Source organism: Mustela nigripes, chromosome 6, assembly GCF_022355385.1.
Source record: "Mustela nigripes isolate SB6536 chromosome 6, MUSNIG.SB6536, whole genome shotgun sequence".
Taxonomy (NCBI): Eukaryota; Metazoa; Chordata; class Mammalia; order Carnivora; family Mustelidae; genus Mustela; species Mustela nigripes.
In genome coordinates, this window is record NC_081562.1 from 90,543,159 (window position 1) to 90,549,214 (window position 6,056).

Genomic DNA, 6,056 nt, shown 5'->3' on the forward strand with positions numbered 1-6,056 from the left:
GGTGATTCACAGACCTGTACCCCTGGGGATAAAAATATATGTTTATCAAAAATAAAAAAAAAATAAGCTCAATAAACCATTGACCACACTAATCCAAAAGAAAAGAGAAAAAGCCCAAATTCATAAAATTATGAATGAAAAGGGAGAGATCACAACTAAAACCAAGGAAGTAGAAACAATTATCAGAAGTTATTATCAACAGTTATATGCCAATAAGCTAAGCCACCTAGATGAAATGGATGCATTCCTGGAAAACTATGAACTCCCAAAATTGAACCAGGAAGAAATTGACAACCTGAATAGACCTATATCTAGAAACGAGATTGAAGCAGTGATCAAAAACCTCCGAAAAAACAAGAGCCCAGGACCTGGTGGATTCCCTGGGGGATTCTACCAAACTTTCAAAGGAGAAATAGCACCTATTTTCCTGACACTGTTTCAGAAAATTGAAGCAGAAGGAAAACTTCCAGACTCTTCCTATGAAGCCAGCATTACTTTGATCCTCAAACCAGGCAAAGACCCTATCAGAAAGGAGAATTTCAGACCAATATCACTGATGAATATGGATGCTTAGATTCTCAACAAGATCCTAGCAAACAGGATCCAACAGCACATTAAAAAGATTATCCACCATGACCAGGTGGGATTCATTCCTGGGCTACAAGGATGGTTCAACATTCACAATCAATCAATGTGACAGAACAAATTAATAAGAGAAGAGAGAAAAACCATATGGTCTTCTCAATTGATGCAGAAAGACCATTTGACAAAAATCCAGCATCCATTCCTGATTAAAACACTTCAAATATAGGGATAGAGGGAACATTCCTGAACTTCATCAAATCTATCTATGAAAGACCCACAGCAAATATCATCCTCCATGGAAAAAAGCTTTCAGCCTTCCTGTTGAGATCAGGAAAAAGACAACGATGCCCACTCTCACCACTCTTGTTCAACATAGTATTAGAAGTCCTAGCAACAGCAATCAGACAACAAAGAGAAATAAAAGGTATCCAAATTGTCAAAGAAGATGTCAAAACCTCTCTCTTCGCAGATGACATAATTCTTTATATGGAAAATCCAAAATACTCCCCTTCCAAACTACTAGAGCACATAAAACAATTCAGCAACCTGGCAGGATAAAAAGTCAATGTACAGAAATCAGTGGCTTTCTTATACACTAACAATGAAAATACAGAAAGGGAAATTAAAGAATTGATTCCATTTACTATAGCAACAAGAACCATAAGATATCTGGGAATAAACCGAACCAAAGAGGTAAAGGATCTGTACTCGAGGAGCTACAGAACACTCATGAAAGAAATTGGAGACACAAAAAGATGGAAGACCATTCCATGCTCTTGGATTGGAAGAATAAATATTGTTAAAATGTCTATATTGCCTAGAGCAATCTATACTTTTAATGCCATTCCGATCAAAATTCTACCAGTATTCTTCAAAGAGCTGGAGCAAATAATCCAAAAATTTGTATGGAATCAGAAGAGACCCCGAATTGCTAAGGAAGTGTTGAAAACAAAAACAAAACTGGGGGCATCACATTACCTGATTTCAAGCTTTACTACCAAGCTGTGATCACCAAGACAGCATGGTACTGGCTTAAAAACAAATACATAGACCAGTGGAACAGAGTAGAGAGCCCAGATATGGACCCTCAACTGTATGGTCAAATAATCTTCGACAAAACAGGAAAAAATATTCAGTGGAAAAAGACAGTCTCTTCAGTAAATGGTGCTGGGGAAACTGGACAGCTATATGGAGAAGAATGAAACTCGAGCACAGGAATCCATCAGAATCCTAGAGGAGAACATAGGCAGTAACCTCTTCGATATCAGCCACAGTAACTTCTTTCAAGATATGTCTCCAAAGGCAAAGGAAACAAAAATGAAAATAAACTTTTGGGACTTCATCAAAATCAAAATCTTCTGCACAGCAAAGGAAACAGTCAACAAAACAAAGAGGCAATCCATGGAATAGGAGAAGATATTTGCAAATGACAGTACAGACAAAAGGTTGATATCCAGGATCTATAAAGAACTCTTCAAACTCAACACACACAAAATGAGATAATCATATCAAAAAATGGAGAGAAGATATGGACATACACTTCTGCAATGAAGACATACAAATGGCTATCAGCCACATGAAAAATGTTCATCATCACTAGCCATCAGGGGAATTCAAATCAAAACAACATTGAGATACCACCTTATACCACTTAGAATGGCCAAAATTAGCAAGACAGGATACAACATGTGTTGGAGAGGATGTGGAGAATAGGGAACCTTCTTACACTATTGGTGGGAATGCAAGTTGGTGCAACCTCTTTGGAGAACAGTGTGGAGATTCCTCAAGAAATTAAAATAGAGCTTTCTTATGACCGTGCAATTGCACTACTGGGTATTCACCCCAAAGATATAAATGTAGTGAAAAGAAGGGCCATCTGTGCCCCATGTTTATAGCAGCAATGGCCACGGTTGCCAAACTGTGGAAAGAACCAAGATGCCCTTCAACGGATGAATGGATAAGGAAGATGTAGTCCATATACACTATGGAGTATTATGCCTCCATCAGAAAGGACGAATACCCAACTTTTGTAGCAACATGGACGGGACTGGAAGAGATTATGCTGAGTGAAATAAGTCAAGCAGAGAGAGTCAATTATCATATGGTTTCACTTATTTGTGGAGCATAAGAAATAGCATGGAGGACAAGGGGAGTTAGAGAGGAGAAGGGAGTTGAGGGAAATTGGAAGGGGAGGTGAACCATGAGAGACTATGGACTCTGAAAAACAATCTGAGGGTTTTGAAGGGGTAGGGGGTGGGAGGTTGGGGGAACTAGATGGTGGGCATTGGAGAGGGCACAGATTGAATGGAGCACTGGGCATGGTGCAAAAACAATGAATAGTGTTACACTGAAAATAAATTTTAAAAAAGTAAAAGGTAAATAAATAAATAAATAAAAAGAATTTTTTTTTTTAAAGTGGAGTAAATGAATAGTTTTAATACAAGGTGGTTGATCACCAGTTTAAAAAACATGCCGTTGAGTAGAAATGCATTCAGTAGAGAGCTGCATTAGGAATTTAGATATTTGGTTGCTAAACTCTGTCTGAAAAGTAATGTCAAAGGAAACAAACTTCACACTTACTGCTTGTTCTTGTTGCTTACTGTTGGGTTTTATTTCTCCTATCTCATTGGAAAGTCTCTCAAGCTTCCTGTTTCAAATGCATTACTAATGTGTACTATGTTTTATATTCTTCAATGTTTGTACAAATTCCTGTTCTGGCAATTTTTTTTAAGATTTTAATTATTTATTTGACAGACAGAGATCACAAGTAGATAGAAAGGCAGGCGGTAAGAGGGTGAGGGGAAGCAGACTCCCCACTGAGTGGATATCCTGATGTGGGGCTCAATCTCAGGACCGTGAGATCATGACCTGAGCCAAAGGCAGAGGCTTAATCTGCTGAGTCACCCAGCTGCCCCCTTTTCTGGAAATTTTGATTTACTGAATTATTTCCCTTGAGACAGGGAACTCATAAAATATTAACTACTCTGTACAAGTTAAATCTGTGTAAAAACCATGCCAAAAAGTTTTAACACACCTTCTGATTTTTTTTTTTTTTGGTCCTTTATATATTTGGTCTTTCTTACTCTCTATATTTAAATATGTATATTCCTCCCAGAAAAAATGGGAAGAACAAGACAAAAATATTGATGATAGAAGACATCATTGTTCAATGGCAAAGGGAAGGCTATCCGAAATGCTTGCTCCCCTAGATGACAATGATGAGATTTGCCAATATTTTACTATTACAGGCAATCTGTGTTTGTGAACCTGTATGAAAAGCAGAGCTAAGCCTGGCATACAGAAGGCAGTGAAAATCTCTCAAGCCTTATTATTGACTCGTTAGTTCAACTTTTAATCAAATTAAATGGGGTATATTGGGGTTAGGATTTGCAACTGGATATATTAAAAAGTATAAAAAAGGACAGTATATTTTGTTTTACTATATCAATTAATTTATTTTCAGTTAAGAACAGGAAGTTACTATGGCTATGTGTGTTGCCATTTGGAGATAGGCTACTGATATTGTGTTCAAGAGGACAGACTTTAATTTCAGGATGTCTAAGATTATATTTGACACTTGCTAGCTATGTGAAATTGTATAAGATATACCGTCTCTATGAGCCTCAGTTTTTCAATGGGAATATAGAATAACAGAATAAAACTTTCATAACTGTGTTGAAGGACTAAGTGAGATAAATAATAAAAGTCCTAAGTATCACTGAAATAAATTGTCTTTGGAAAATCACAATGACCATGAGCATCCTTCCCAAAGTTTGAAATCAATGCCAACTAAAACAAAAATAAATAAAGCAGCTATTTATATATCCTATTGTCACATAAATTATAGAGTGTGTTCACTTACATTGGTTGAATTAGCTCTCAAAACACTCCTTACATTTTAACTCCATGTCAAATGAAGAAAATGAAGTTTAAAAAACTTAGTAACATCCAAAGTCACAAATCCACTAAGTGGCTCATTTTCCTTTTTCATCTATGCCTTTCTCTCTCTCTCTCTCTCTCTCTTTTTTTTTTTTTTTTTTTTTTTTTTTTTAAGATTTTAGTCATCTACTTGACAGACAGAAATCACAAGTAGGCAGAGAGGCAGACAGAGAGGAGGGGAGAAGCAGGTTCCCTGCTGAGCAGAGAACCAGATGTAGGGCTCCATCCCAGGCCCCTGAGTGAAAGGCAGAAGCTTTAACCCACTGAGCCACCCAGGCACACCAATCCATGCCTTTCTAATTACAAAAAAATATTCATTCTGTAATAAATAAACTAACCCTATAATGTCAAAAATATGAATAATAAGTCCTAATGTCATAATTTTATTAATAATTTATTGTTTCCTTCCTTGTTCAAATTATAGATGGCTGATTAATAAACTAAAGGTATAAGGTTATGTGTTAATATTCAGCAAAAACCCCTAAAGATATGAGAGTTATCATTTCTGAAAATATTATTAAATGTAATTTGGTGCTTTCTTTTTTCCTTGATTTGTTTCTATGCACAAGTGTATGAATTATAAAAACTGATCTTCTCATCCTTGATGAAATGAATAAATGTAAATAATTGTGATTTCTCCAGGAAAATGATCTCCAAAATAATTATGAAGAACAGTAAAAGACAATTCCAATAAAATAATTCTTCCAGTCACTCAGTGGAGTCAACTGTGGAGATTTTGTTTCATTCGGGCCGAGTTTTCATATAATTTCTAGTTAATTTGTCAAGAATATATGAGTAGTGCCAGAAGAGTATTTCAGTGTTACTATCAAGCTGAGCTAGATATTGCCCATAACATTAATTAAATTCTTTTATATTAATTCTAATATATTAAGATGAATGTGAACAACTCATTCTGAACAATTTAATAAAGGAAAAAGAAACACAGTAACATGATCAACAAAGCAAATTTCTTTGGAGCACTCTCTGAATATATTTTTCTAATGACTTTTAAAGGGCTTTAACAAAGGGTAAGTGAATAAATATATAAGATTAAAAAAAAAAAACAAAGTTAATGCATTACTAAAGGAGACTTCCATCCAGCACAACATAAAGAATTAAGTTTTTTAATTTTAAGATACCTGAAATGAAGTGCCACCCGTCAAAAGTCTTCTCTCAGACTGACAAAGGGACATCCTTTGAGACTTCAACCTCATGTATTTTTTAAAATAGAGTTAGTTTCTTACCTTGAACATCAATGAAATTGCCATTGACTAGCTTATCAGAGTTACTAATTAATCACCATTCATATTTACTTGATGGTAAAAATTTCAAAAGTGTAAGATATCAACTTTTTTAAAAGATTTTTTTTTTTAATTTCAGAGAGAGAGAGTGGGTATGAGCTGGCAGAACAGAGGGGACAGAGAGGGAGAGGGGAAAAGAATCTGAAGCAAACTCCATCATGGGCATGGAGACTGACTCAGGGTTCCATCCCACAATCTTGAAATCATGATCTGAGCCAAAACCAAGAGTGG